Raw genomic sequence first — 14,439 nt, forward strand, 5'->3', positions numbered from 1 at the left:
GGGCTGAAAGGGGAGGGGGGTGGCAGCCAGAGCCTTACCCTGAATACCCCCAAAATCCCGGGAAAAGGTGGGGAGAATAAAAAATAACGTGCCTCCCCGGGATAAGTTGCACCTTCACACAAATCCAGAGGGAGCTGGAGATGGGGGGCTCTAGGAGACACCCTCGTTTTCCCCAGGAGGGGGGCAGTGGCTCCTCACACCTCCATAAAATCCCACATCGGAGTTGGGAGTGAAAAAAACCCCACACAAACCCTAAAAACCCCCAAAATAAAGGTTTAGTGGTGGGACCCTTTGCAAACGCTTCCCTCTGCCATTTTGCAGGGCTGAGGCATCCCTTGAGAAGGCAGGGGGCAAAAGGGCCTTTTCTCCACTTTAATCACCATTTGTATCCTTTTTGGGGTATTTTCTTTCTTTCTTTCACTTCATTTTTACCCAGTGAGAGTTTGGGGGCAGAGCAGAGGTGTCCAAAAATCAAAATAAAGCAATGAAATCATTGCTTACCACAACACTTCTCACGGCCACAGGGGCCAGAGCCTCCCTCCCTCATCACCGACTCTGAGGGGCACGTGGGGATGGCTGAGCTCAATGATTAAACCAAAATTAGAAAGTAATTACAGCTGTGGACTCCAGATACCGAAAGGTGAACTTAAAAAAATAGGCTGCACAGCTTTTCCTGCTGCTTTGGGGGCTCCCTTTTGCCTCGGCGGGGCCACAGCTGCACGTGGCTACTAAACTACGACTACCAGCCCTGGTTTAGCCAAGGAAAAAAAAGGATAACTTTCCAAAATACACTCGTGCTAACAAGCTGAAGTGATGCCAGGTGGGTTAAACCTGGCTTAGGAGCAGCGGTGAGCTGAGTTTTATTGATTGAAACCCAAGCATCGCACGCAGGCTCCGCTCTCGGCGGAGGAGTGTAGTCACCCTGGAAATAAAGAGCTTTTATTATTATTTTTAGCTGGCATCCCTTAGGAAATAAGCCTGATTTGATTTTTGTCCATGGATGCAGGTTTGCTCATCCCTACCTGCTGATGTTCCTGCGAGGAAAAGGTGTCAAAGTGGGGCTGAATCCTGGGAACTGTCCTAACCCTCGTGTTTCCTCGCTAAGGGACAGTGGCACTCCTGGGGGGTATTTTCCAGCAACATATCCTTCCCCTCCAAGCCTTGGAGGGGTTCTGGCAGTGGCCCCGACCCCAGGGATGTTCCCATGCCTGCCCTGCCGGGCAGGTTACAGGTGGTGTATTTTTCCTGGCGGCAGTGCTGATTTAAATGCGTGTGGAATAAAATGCTCCCTGCCTGATTTCAGTGGGAATTAGATTTCTAAATAATTCCCAGACTCTCCCTGTTGTGTTTCAGTTTATTCTGCAAAATGTTGTTTGCTTGCAGACTAGGGGTACTAATGTATATTAAGGCTGCTACACGAGTCAGGCTTTCCTGTGAAGCTTCAAAACACCATTAACATTTGCATGGCAATTTCTTCTCTTCCTTTCACAAAAAAATATTATTCCTTGCCTGCCTTAAACCTGCAGAATTTGGAACTTCCAGTAATGGAGAATATTTTTTTCTCTTTTTTTTTTTTATTTTCTCCCCCTCTTTCTCCTTCCCAGTGAAAACATTTCAGCTGGAAAATTCTCATCATTGCAACACTGACCTTTGCAAAGGGCTTTAAATCCTTGAGTGGAAGTAGCATGTAAGTGCAAAGTTTTATTAACTGATTACCTCTGTGGTTTCGACTACATTGGTAGTCAAATTTGATTTAGAGGACTAGGCAGGGGAAAAAAAAATCAGGTTTCTGACATAATTTTGGCTTTGCTGCAGCCTGAGCATCGTCCTGCAAGAGCAGCTTCCCTCCACCTGCTCAATTCCAGCAGACCAACTCAAGTGCAAACTGATTATTAGATGCTCTTCTCGGATATCTCATTTAAATCTGCTCTGCTTTGTGGAAGGAAATGAATCATTGCAATTAAAGAGCTGAGAAAATCACGGGGCTGGGTGAGACGGCCCGTGGGGAGGAATATCAGCCACTGCCGGGCGGATCTGCCCCCGGCGCCGAGACAGGGCTGGGTTTGCAGGTGGGAACCTCCCACTGGGTCCCTTTGCACCCCCTGCCCCCACCCCTTGGCTTCAGCGGGACCATATCCGTGTCTCCCCGTGGAATTTGGGGTTGCACACCTGCCCCGTGTGGCAAGGAGCAGTTTGAGGAGCTGGGGAGAGCAGATGCTAAAACCCCTCCCTTCCCTCTGAACCTCAGCGGGGTTAAACCAGGTACATTCCTTTTTTTTTTTTTTTTTTTTTTTTCATATTCCACATTGACAAGTGCATTAGATATGAAACACCACAGCAATGAAAGCCCAGACTTTCCTCGTGCCTTTGACTCTCTTACTTCCAGGCTATTTACTGAGAGGTATTTACAGGGAAGTGCAAGAAACAAAATGTTCTGAAAGGCTGCAGCAAAATGGAAGGGGAAAAAAAAATCGAGAATAATATAAAACATGTAAGCAGCTTGATCAAAATGAAGCAATATTGACAGAAAATGGAGTTTTAAGCAGCAGGACAACAGCAACTCAGATGGATTTCATTCCTGTGGTATTACGAGCTAAGCCAAGCACCTGGAAGGGAGAGAGAGAGGAAAATAATCACACGTTTCCCTGCTTCATAAAATCTTTTCCTTGTCATTTAAAAATGCATATGACAAGTGAAAGCTGTACAGGGTCCTGCTGTAAAAACACAGAGCTGGCGCTGCGAGGTTTTCCCTGCTCCTGCTGCAGAGCTTCGCCCGTGGCCTTGGGGCATCCAAAAATGCCTCCTGCTCGCCTTCCTCACCTGTTGGCAACACCAAGGCTTCAAAGCATGAGCTGTCTCCTAACTGGAAAGCAATTTGTTTGGATAATGGGATGGAGGAAGGAGCAGTTGTCCCTCCCTATAATCCAGCTCTGTGGGACCTCACTGCAGGTCTGGGGCCGGGAGGTCTCATGGAGATGCCAAGGGATATCCTTGGAGATGGCAGGATGCAGTGAAGCCATTTTGAGGTTTTGGGGAGATATTTGTTTTTCCCACCAGCAAACTGGGGGTGTTGGGGCAGGAGGCTGATGTCCCAGGTGGTCACCACCTTCCTGGGATGCTCTTGGAGAGGTCAGGAAAGACTAGGACGTTTGTTTTTTTTTTGGCCCCAGGTTGGCACGGCTGCCACTGCTTTTCCCTGCTGAAGTGAAGGCAGCTGCCTTCCAAAATCCCCCAGTGCCGCCAACTCCTCTGCCTGGGGCACGAGGGGGTGGGAGTGTCCCAGCTCTCACAGCTTCCCAGTGCAACCCTAGCCAAAAATGCCAGTCCCTTTCCACATCTCCCACCGGATCCTCTTTGAAAGCAGCCCTGGCCGAGGCCAGGGAAGCAGATCGGGGGGGAGGGCCTGGGCTCTCTTTCTCCTTGTCTCCTTTCTCTCCCAGCTCCATGGACAGCTGCCAAAACCCCTCAGCTTGTGGCACTTGATAAAGCTCTTGGACAGCAGGTCTGGGAGCAATATGGGCAGAGATAGGCAGGGCCTGGGAACAGCCACGGCGAGGGGAGAAAGAAGCTTTGAGGGTCAAAAGCAAAAAAATAAAAGCGCTCTGATGACATTTTGGGTTCAGGTGGGGATGGCTTGGCTTTCTATGCCAACCTGGCATCCCCTTGGCCTTAGGGGAGCCAGTGGGAGCAGCCCCTGGGAAGGCTGAAGCCGGGTGTCAGGGAGCAGACACCTCTCTGACTGCATCACCACTGCTGAGTGATGCCCTCAAGCCAATCCCCCCTGCCCCGACGTGGGATGAGGCAAAGGGACCTGGAGGTCCTGGGTGAGGGCTAATTGAACACGGGATGGAGTCAGCAGTGCCCTGGCAGCCCAGAGTCCTGGGGGGCATCAGGCAAAGCATTGCCAGGTGAGGGAGGGGATTGTCCTGCTCTGCTCTGACCTGGGGTGGCCTCAACTGGAGCACTGGGGCAGTTTGGGCAACAAAGATCCCTTTGGAGAGAGTCCAAAGGAGGGGCACAAAGATGGTGAAGGGTCTGGAGGGACCAAACGAGAAGGGGCTGAGGGCACTTGGCACTTCAGTCTGGAGAGGAGGAGACTGAGGGGAGACTCTTCAGGGGCTGCAGCTCCTGCCGAGGGGCAGCTCCAATCTCTGCTCTGGGGGGACCAGGGACAGCCCCCAGGGAATGGCTGGAGCTGTGTCAGGGCAGGCTCAGGGTGGATCTCAGGGAAAGGTTCTTCCCCCAGAGGGTGGTTGGCACTGAACAGGCTCCCCAGGGCAGTGGGCACAGCCCCAAGGCTGCCAGAGTGACCGAGTGGGGTTGTTGGGGGGTGTATGCAGGGCCAGGGGTTGGACTTGATCCCTGTGGGTCCCTTCCAACTCAGGATATTCTGAGATCCATGAATTCCTCCCATGGTTTCCCCCCCACCCTGCCCAGCGCTCACACCCAGGGGCCCCGTGATGGGTCGAGGGTGCAAAGGCGACCAAGCCCCACCATCGGCTGGGTCCTCACCAGGCCCTTCCCACCTTCATCAAGATCAGTCCCCCCACCATTCCCTGGGAATGCTTTGGTGGTTCCTTCCACGCAGGTCTTTTAATGCAGAGTTATTTTAATGCCGTGCTTTGCATTCAGCTGGGTCTCTGCTCTCCTGTCAGCGGGTGCCGCCACTCAAGGTTAAAACAGCCCAGTTGGACCTGCTGCAGTTTTGTGCTCAGATGGGCTGGCTGTGCCTCAGCCTGGCTCTGGAGCTTGGGGGTTATGGGGCACCCCAGCAGTGAGGGGGATGGCTCCCAAACCCTGGGCTGAAGCTCCATGAGGTATTTCCTGGGGTCAAGAGAGAATCGTCACCATGAGGGAACTGCTCGGTGTGAACTGGTCCAGGGAGCACCAGCCAACAACTTCAACGTTCTCAGCTCCTGTTTCACTGCCCAGATGTGCCCAAGATGTGTTTGGGAATTGTTTCTCTGTCCTGCTGATGCTACAGGTGAATTGGGGCCGGATTTCACCCTCCATCTAGGGCAGATTGTCTCAGTCCACTAAAAAACTACTAAAACTCTGCATTAGGGTGTTATTTGTGTGTCTGAACACGACAAACACCGGACTCCTTTAGTGCTTGCTAAGAACTACCAACAGATCCCGACTTTTTCCCGGTCCCACAAAACTTTCCCAGCTCTACAGGGACCTCGGAGGGAAGGCAGGAGCTCCACAGCTCCTCCCGCGGCTGCAGGAGAGGAACGGGCTGCGGGGAAACGCGGTGGGAAGGATGGGATGAAGCTGCTGACGCTGTCCTCAGCACCAGCTTTTAGGATCATTTGAGGGGATTTTTCATCCCACAGGCTCCCCGGGAAACCCGCCTCGGGCTTTTTTTCGCTAAGGGAAATATAAACTGGTTCAGTGTCGAAAATTATAAACGAGCTGTAAAGGGTTAAGTGGAGCATTTGTATAAAAACAATGAATCCCATTTTTGCTTGATTGTCACTTTAATTAGGCCCATGTCCTTTTGCTGCCACTGCAATCAGATTGGGGGAGAATGGGAAGCTTCCACACCGCTGTATTTATCTCAAGATTACAAGATTTCCTTTTTTTTTTTTAAATGCAAAAAGAAAAAAAAAGAAAAGAAAAAAAATAAAACCCTCTCCTTTATAGACGTGGCAAAGGACTGGTATTATTTAGGGCTTGCAGAAAATGGGGCTTCCTGATTGCAGCACGAGAATTAATCTTATTATGGTAACAAGGGATTGTTATGCTAAGGAGGGAAGGGGGGAAGAGAAGTTCTGTCTCCCAAGTCTGGCAGGAACAAGGCAAGGACTGCGCAGGCTCCAGAGCCGGCCTTGGGTTTTAGAGCCCCAGCAAAAAGCCAAAAGTCCTTGTGGTTTTTACAGGGTAATTTCCTGCTTTTCCTTCTCTCAGTTTTACAGGTTGTAACTGGGGAGGCTCCAGAGCTGGCTGTGGATGAACCCCCCCGGTAAATGCTGAGCCCTGACTGCACCGCTCGTGCCTGAGTCACAGCCACGTCCTAAAATTTAAAGTGAGGCTTTAAAAAACGAGCCTGAGCTGGGTTTTACACCCAGGGAGATGAAAGATGACTCCTAAACCCAGCAAAGGGGAGGGAAAATGGGATGCTGGAGATTCCCAGTTCCCAGCCTGCCTGGGAAATGGTTTCTTCTTGTGTTGGAAAGAAGGGTTCATAGGAAAAGAAAATATCACTGAGGAGAAAAGAAATGACAGTTCTGCACTACTTGTGGTGCTTTCAGGTGTCAAAGGGAAAACCTCTGGGTAACCCTGCAGCTCCTTCCCCTTCTGCCACGCCCTGAATCCCCAAAATCCGCAGGATAAGGGGAAAACATCCAGCAACATGTGTTGCCATCCTCCCTCCCGTCTCTCTGGTGCCGTTGCAGGGCGATGAGTGAATATCCTGCCCCATCTTCCCCCTCTTTATTCCCCGAAAGCTTTCAGAGGTTTTTTGTGACGAGCTCGAGCGTTTCTGGAAGCCAAGAGTTGGCTGCAAAAACTCCAGCCCGTGCCTGGGATTTGCTCAAATCGAGGAAAAGGCGTTTGTTTTGCAGTGGAATGGTTTATTCTTCGAGCAAAGATAGAAATGATGCCGTTTGATTGAGGTGGATAATTACACAGCTTGAAGAGTAAATTACAGCTATCAAATACCCCAGTGAATATTCCCTTACAAATAGAGGGAGAGGAAAATGAAATTTTTTGGGGGTTGCTGGCAATTTTGAAATAAAAACATTGTCTTTGATGGCGAGTGTTAACAATCCCTTTAAAATTCTTCTGCAACTGCTAAATTCAAATGGTAGTTTGTTGCAGACCAACCAGACTGTTCACTCTGATAGCTCTAAGCTACTTCTATTTTTTCTATTTTCAGGTTTTGTGTTTCTATGTGGCTTTTGGAAACATCTGCCCTCTCTTTAACATCTAATCTTTTCAGTGAAAAACATTAAAAGCAAGTTTCAAACTATTTAAACCGCCCGAGTGGAGTAAAAATTTTTGCTGTAAAGAGTAAATTGCTTGGCAGAAGAAGTTTTATAGGAGAAAAACCCCCGCCCTAAACCATCTATCTCCTGAATTAGTTAATACACAAAAATCTGAATTTCAGTCTCACAAGCTGGAAAGATTTATGAACAGTGAATAAAGGGAAGGGGAATGTGGAGAAGAGCAGGAAAAGATGGGATTGAAGCTGCTGGCTGAGCAGATCCATCTTCATCTTGCTCCTCTCCCTCCTTGCCTGGATGACCCAAACACCTCACAGAAGGTGCTGTTGCTCGTTTTTCGGGGACCACACACCAAACCAACCCTTTATTTTACCTGCAGCCACAACAACTTGTGTTTCCTCTTAAATCTCCAGCTTTTAGGACCAGGCTGCCAAGCTCTGCTGCCCCAAAACCTCCTTCTGCCCACACTTTTGGGCTGTGGGGCAGGAAGCCAAAACTTCCCTCGCCTCAGTTTCCCCAGTAACACAGTAAGTGCCTTGCTGAGGGATTTAGTGAATGTTTTCCGGGTCTTTTTTGCTGCAAAACTCGTGCAGCAATCCCTCCCCTCTCCCGCTTCGCCTCCCTGCCGTGCCTTCAGCCTCCTTCCCCGGGTAATGAGAGCCAAGCGTCGCTCTGGGTGTCTCTGCGTGCCTGGAAACTCCCGGGGCCCATTAGGATCTGAAAAAAAAAAGCCAATTTTCTTGTCTTCTCCTCCTCTCTGACCCTCAGGAGCAAACCCAAAGCCCGCAGCAAATCCCGCCCCTCCCCTTCCCGGCCACCTCATTAACGGGATCTTTGCACATCCCAAGGTGGTGAAGGCAAAGCAGCCCTTCTGGGGCACTTGGGCGTCTCCTAATTTGCCCCGAGCCACCCTGGAGCCCGGGGGAGGAGATGTTTTGTTGTGTGCAGGGCACAGGGGGAGGGAGGACTCGTTATCCCATTCCCGAGGGCCGCCGGTCGCTCCCGGGGGTTGGGTGAGGGCTGGGGGTGGACTCGTGGGATTGGCAGCCCCGGGGGGGCCTTTGGGGGCCGTATGGGAGGAGAGGAAAGGGGACAGCAAAACACTGAGCTGTGGGCAAAGTGAATCCCACCCGAGCCAAGATCCCGGAGTGGCAGCGGCCGAAACGCAGCCCTCGGAATTTGGGTGAAGGCAAAGCCCTTGTGTGGAAGGTGCTGCTGCTCCACATGCAGGATGAAGCCTCTGTTTTACTGGAGCCCCAACAGCTGGTGTTTCCTCCTAAATATCAAGCTGGCAGGGCTAAAAGTTTGGTCCTGATCACCCCACAGCACATCCCTGGCTGTTGGTGCATCCTAAACCCGCCAGCTCCTCTGTCACATCCCACTGCATCCACACGGGATTGCACGGGAAGGGGACAACACTCCCTGCACAGCCACTGGCTGCTCTTCTGGAGCGTTTTCCTGGAGGAAGACAGGCATGCCATGTCCCGGGGGGGGGGGGCGATTTTTCCCGGATGGATGGCAGATTCTGTCCTAGCACGGGTCAGAGAAAGCCCAACATTGATGGGTTTCATCTAATTCCAATTACAGTCATTAAAACTTTTGCTCACACGAGCCGAGCCTTTCCAAAAGCCACGGAATGACAGGCCATTAGAGAGGGTTATTTATAGCAGGGCATGTTAATTTTACAGGATCACAGACCAGTGATTCAGTGCCTGGCGTTGCTGGAAGGAATCACTCACAGCAATAAGTGTGACCTGACAGAAAAGCACCCAAATCCAGCCAGAGGCTCCCAGGAGGTCAAGGCTCAGTGTGTGGGTGGGTGACACTGAGATCCTGGGGTGGTCCACGGGTGGGGACCCACATGTGGGATGCTGAGTGACCAAATCATCCCTTTTAGCCCCAGTTTTTGGGGTGAACTGGTGGATTGAGGCGGGGGGGTCGAGAAGATCCAGGCAGATGGGGGATTCGAGATCCAGGTGTTGGGCAATGCTAAAGGGAAGAGGCTTCTTTCCCACAGTACCCCAGGCTTTTCCAGCCTGGTTTGGGAGCTGTGAAGAGCCTGGAACAGCCTCCTTGCTTTCCTGCTCTCTGCTCCATGGCATTTTCTGAACTGCCAGGATGCCCAGCTCTGCAGAAGGACTTGGCTCAGCCTTTCTCTGCCCCGGCAAAGGGCTCGGAGACACTTTGTGTGAAAGATGAGGGAGATGAGGGAGGAGGAGGAAAATACAAAAAAAAAAAAAATAAAATATATAACCTCCTGCATTGTATTGAATTCCCTTGAATTTTGAAGTGCTGGAGGAACAGGAGTGGAAGAATAGGAGGAGTGGAGAGAGGGAGAAAGAGGCTGGACAAAAGGAGTGTTTCACAGACACTGGCAAAGGAAAGGCACAAATTGCTCCACCTGATCCAGATGGTGCTGAGAGACTTTTTCCACAGGCTTTGATCAGAGCCCTGCTGAGGACACCAATCCAAGGCTGCCTTTGAAGTCCTCTCTTCTTCCCCCAGCCCATGGTCATCCCAAAACAGGGACCAGCATCGCTCGGGCAGGCTGGCTGCAGGACGGGGGTTGGTGTGGGAATGCTGGGGACAGGGACATGGACAGATGGACCAGCTGCTCTGCTCCCCATGGCCTGGTGTGACCAGCCCTGGGCACATCGAGGGGGGACACCACATCCCAGTGTGGCTCCCCCAACCCAGCCCCACTCAGGGCTGTCTCCGTGCCCACGAGCCCACATCCCAGGCAAGGGGTGGAGATTTGGACCCAGAATCCACGGGGAGAAGGAATAGCATCCCACCTTCCAGAGCCCAGTAGGAAAGGGGGATTTTCCACCAGGGGGATCCTCTCTGGTGGGCTGGGCTGGCAGTGTTTTCCCTCCCTGAGGTGGGGTGGCCCCTCCTGCACGCTCAGCTGGGCTGTGCAGCACAGAGACAGCTGAGGGAAGGACACTGTTTTCCAGCTATAAATATAATAAAGAGACCATAATTGCCCTCCAGTGTGACCCTTGGGGTCCTCCAGGCCCGTGTCCCTGAGTCACCCATGGCATCTCCACTGGCAGACAGAGCTCACACCCACATCCTCCTGCCACCCTCACCCTGCGGGCGGTGTCGACCCCAGACAGAATTTGGCACAACCCAATTAAACCCAACCTTCTGGTGCCTCTCTGCTGCCCAGCCAGGGCACCTCACCTCTGCCTGCCTGTCTGCCCAGCTCCCTGATTACAGTCCCCCTGGACACGGAGCTCCCTTTTCCTAAAGCACCTCCTGCAGCCCTGACCTCGGAGGCAATATGAAATAATCCGATAATCATAGGGAGGAGAGCAGTAATCATAATAATAAGCCGTGTTTTGGCCAGGGCACCTGTCTCCTAGGCATGGAGTGGCAGTGACAACCAGCTATTACATACCTAGGCTAAGTGTAGTGGTGCCATGGCTGGGTGTGAGTAGGAGAGCAGGAGAAATTGGAAAGCAAACCCCTTCTCTGTGACAGGGAAGTTTTTACAGGAGCAACAAGGCAAGGGTTTAACTACGAACCCAAAGGGCCAAAATCCTGGAATGGTTTGGCTTGGAAGGGGACCTTGAAGATCATGTAGTTCCAACTCCCTGCCATGGGCAGGGACACCTTCCACCAGGCCAGGTTGCTCCAAGCCCTGTCCAACCTGGCCTTGGACACTTCCAGGGATCCAGGGGCAGCCACAGCTTCTCTGGGCACCCTGTGCCAGGGCCTGCCCACCCTCCCAGGGAAGGATTCCTTCCCTATATCCCCAGGTACAGGTCTGTATATGTGTATATGTGTATATATATATATATAAACACTCCCAGGTGTGGAGCATTTTAATGCTCAGTAAGCACCAAAACTTTTGCATCCCCTCCCAGGCTGTTGCACCTCCCAACATCTAAATCCCTTGGACAGCCTGACCCTTGCCCTGGGTGCTCCACAGAGCATTTCCCCTGGGATAACCCCAGCAGAAAGCCCAGTATTTCCCAGAAAAACCTCCCATTCCCAGCCCACCCACCATCCAGTCTCTTGTTCCTGTCACACTTTGGCACATTAAGCCACCAGAATAACTCCATTGCACGGGCCACTTCACCTCTCCCCCTGTACCTGCAAGGAAACCCATCTCCTGCTATTCCCTTTGATGGCTTCTCGGGAGCTGCTGCCGAGGAGAAATGCTCGGATCAGCAAACAGATGGCGGCTCAGGCATGTAGCATAAAATATATTTATCAAGGCAAACAGCTGTAGCCCATTTCATTCTGAAGATTTCTATTAAAAGTTCTCTGGAGCTACAAGCTGCTCCGGCTCTGCAGCCAGAATAAAGCCGAGGGGACAAATGGCTTTTTTTTTTTTCCGCAGAGAATTTCTTTCCCCTTCCTCGGCTCTTTTCTTCTGCTGCCTGAAGAAAAGCCTGACCCAGCCCCGGCTTTGATGAGCCTGGGAGCCAAACTGGGATTATGGTGAGTGAAAGGGTGTTCTTTGGGATCACTCGTGCCCAGCCACGTGCTCGGGGTGGCACAAATTCCCCGGAACGCGCCGGGAGCTTCAAGGCTTGGGATGACACCGCGACACCTGATCTGCGGGTTGGGTGACCTTCACTCGCAGGGACATCTCTGGATCACCCCAGATCCCAAGCTGGGCCCTTTGGCAAGGTCCAGTTTGCTGTTTGCTTTGTTTTTACCCTGAAAAGGCTTTAAAACCACCTTTACAGGGCCAAGTTTGGAGGAAGCACTCAGGAGTAGATGAGTTTCCTTGGCACACGTTCCTTTGGCGGCAGCGGAACAATTCCCATAAATTTCACTGAAAACATTGACAAACATCAGGAAATCCCCCCCACAAATGGGCATTTCCATATTTCCTATTAAATATACCCTCGAAATGCTCAGCTGAGCTAGTGACTCGTGGATAACCCACTCCCGTGGGTCCCCAGCTGGGCAAAGATGTTCCCAAAGAGGGACATCCCACCTTCTGAGGGACCTGCCACCAAAGCCATGACTTGGGGGGTGCCCAGGTAGAAGATGTGACTTGGAGAGGAGATGGGATGAACCTTGACTGATCTACAAAGGTAAAACCACAGAGCTGCTGCTTCTTATTCCATATGGCTGAGACACCTCTTTACATCCCCCCACTGCTATCCCAAATCCCCCCTTTTCTCTGCATTTCCCAGCAAAAGGATCAGCTTTTCCAAAATGATCCTACCAAGTCAAAACCATAAACAACTTTTTCTCCTTTTTTTTTTTTTAATCATTTTTTATCTTGCTTATCTTTCTTTTTCTTTGTCTAAAATATTCCTGGCAGCCCCTCCTCTTTAACTGCCTGCTGCTTCCCCAGCCAACAGCAACGAGCTCCATCCCCAAATCAGCTTTCTATTTTCGGTCGAGCGAGCAGTGGGATGAGAATCTTGCCCTGAAAACGTGCTCAGAGGAGTCAGGATGCCATATGTGTGTGGAGATACTCATTGCCAGCCCCCTGGGTAGGGAATCCACGCTGGCAGGGGCTGTAGGTGTTATCCAGGGAGCAGGGGTTTGGCCTGGAAGAGCCAAGGTGGAAGAGGAGCAGAGGTTGGGTGGGTGACAAACAAGACCCAAGAGATGTGGGAGTTGTTTATTCCAACTCAGCTTCCTCAGTTTCCCTCAGTGCTTTGCACTGCCCTGCTCCTGGCTGGGTAGTTCCAGGAAGGGAGATGGAGCAGGGAAAAAAGGCACATGTGGTATAAGGAATGTGGACAAAACACCATGAGCTTGCTTTATCAACCCAGGGGTGGAAAATGTGCTGGGACTCCGACACAGGCACTGCTCCTCATTCCCCTGGTCACTTGGGATGCCCCTCAGATCTGGTCCATGAGGGCTGGCAGCAGGGAGAATCTCCCAGGGACGTTCTCCACCTCCAGAGGAGCCTAAATAACCCCTTGATTCTCTCGTTACTGCTGCAGTGACAACTCAGCTCCTGCAAGGACTCACCACACCTGGGGGCACTTGGGCTGTGCTGGTGGCTCAGGACATCCTGGAGTCTGGGTTGGAGGATGCTCTTGGCACTGGGATGGGGCCTCTCACCTTCTGCCTCTGTCCTGAGCTGAACTGTGATGGGGAGGCAAAGGGAAGAGGAATGATGCAGTTTTTTGGTGTGGATTTATCTCTTGGGGTTTGTTACCACAACTCAAGATTCTCACATCCCAATAATCACAGAATCCTGCAATGGTTTGGGTTGGAAGGGACTTTAAAGCCCCTCATGCATCACCCCCTTGCTAAGGGCAAGGACACCTTCCACCAGCCCAGGTTGCTCCAAGCCCCATCCAACCTGGCCTTATAGACACTTCCAGGGATCCAGGGGCAGCCACAGCTTCTCTGGGCAACCTGTGCCAGGGCCTGCCCACCCTCCCAGGGAAGGATTTAATCCCAATATCCCATCCAACCCTGCCCTCTGTCTTCCATGTCTTTGCACTGGGCTCTGTGACCACTTTGGTGACGACTGCTTGGAAGCAGCTGTGTAAATAATGGATGCAAAAGATTTTGGGGACAGGTGGTGGATTCAGAGGGTGCTGAGGAGGGTGGGATGTGCTGAATGTTTGGCTCTTTTTGCTTCAGGCATGGCAGAGATTTTAGGGCTTTCAAAGCCCCAGGGAGGAGGTTCCACGGTGCCACATCTCCTGGATGTGGGGCCCGGGACATGCACACAGCAGGACAAAAGGGATCTGATCTCACCTCCAAAGGACAGGCGCGAAGGGAGAGAGAGAGAGAGAGAGAGAGAGATCAAAAAAGTGAAGCAGCAGCAGGAGACGAGGAAGAAGAAAAGCAGCGGGAGAACAAGACCGCTCCTGAAATATCCCTCCTGTTTCCTGCACCGCAGACCAAAAGCTCACACCGGGAAGGGTTTTGGGCAGGGGGGGGATGTTGTAAGCTCTGCTCAAAGCGCTGCCTCGGGGTCCCCGGGGAGCCGTCCCTGCGCTGAGCCGGGAAGCGGCTCCCGCTGCGCTGGCGGAGCGGTCCCTGCGGGGCTGCCTTTGATCCCAAACGCTCCAAATTCTCCCCGAGATGGAGCCTGAGCAGGCAAAGCCCCACCTTGTCTCGCTTTTATGGATTTTTTTGTCCTTCCTGGCTGGCCGGGGTTAAATAGCAAATCGATTTCTGGGGTGGGGGAGCTGATTTTCTGGGTTAGGACATTCCCGGTTTGTTACTCCCAGTGGATTGGGAGGACGAGGGTGGGAAGAGGAGCGATAATTCCCAAATTTGCTAAATGACATTCAAACACTGACCACTTGGATAAATGGTATTGATTTCTTTGGTGTGCCAGGCACTGAAACCCCTAATCTGGAGGGGGGATGATGATTTGGGAGCATCTCTTGTGCTCACCAGCATTAAATCACCTGGATGTGGGATGGAGCTGGGATGCTGGACAGGTCTCTCTGCTCATTCCTGCTGCTGTGCTGCCATTTGGGGACTTGAGGGTATAGGGAAGGGCATAATCCAGCTCTGCACAGCGATTTCCCACCCCTTCCTCCAC

At 51.9% G+C, this 14,439-nt stretch overlaps 1 protein-coding gene across 1 annotated transcript in view; it reads left to right on the forward strand.

The window, feature by feature from the left end:
- Positions 1–14,439, forward strand: part of ST3GAL4 (ST3 beta-galactoside alpha-2,3-sialyltransferase 4) — a 1,214,471-nt gene that overhangs the window by 353,200 nt on the left and 846,832 nt on the right. The gene's annotated exons all lie outside the window — the stretch shown is intronic.

Source organism: Myiozetetes cayanensis, unplaced genomic scaffold (genome assembly GCF_022539395.1).
Source record: "Myiozetetes cayanensis isolate MyiCay16 unplaced genomic scaffold, myiCay2020 scf29, whole genome shotgun sequence".
In the NCBI taxonomy this organism is placed as follows: domain Eukaryota; kingdom Metazoa; phylum Chordata; class Aves; order Passeriformes; family Tyrannidae; genus Myiozetetes; species Myiozetetes cayanensis.